The 213-nt window shown below is 25.4% G+C and overlaps 1 protein-coding gene across 1 annotated transcript in view; it reads left to right on the plus strand.

Moving 5' to 3' along the window:
* Window positions 1-213, plus strand: part of LOC107663624 (metalloendopeptidase homolog PEX-like) — a 21536-nt gene that overhangs the window by 511 nt on the left and 20812 nt on the right. The gene's annotated exons all lie outside the window — the stretch shown is intronic.

A 213-nucleotide genomic window follows, 5' to 3' on the forward strand; every position in this document is an offset into this window, starting at 1 on the left:
TTGCCATTACAGGAATAAATTATATTTTAAGATGGATTAAAATAGAAAACAGTTATATTAATATTTCACAATATTAGGATTTTTATCCTAATACACAAGTTATGCAAACTATTCATATACATATATGTATTTATTCAGCTTTGCCCTATCAGGAATAAATTGCTTTTGCATATGCTACTGTTGAAAAGTTGGGGTTTGTTAAGATTTTTAATG

This window comes from Sinocyclocheilus anshuiensis, unplaced genomic scaffold (genome assembly GCF_001515605.1).
Source record: "Sinocyclocheilus anshuiensis isolate Anshui unplaced genomic scaffold, SAMN03320099.WGS_v1.1 scaffold928, whole genome shotgun sequence".
NCBI lineage: Eukaryota > Metazoa > Chordata > Actinopteri > Cypriniformes > Cyprinidae > Sinocyclocheilus > Sinocyclocheilus anshuiensis.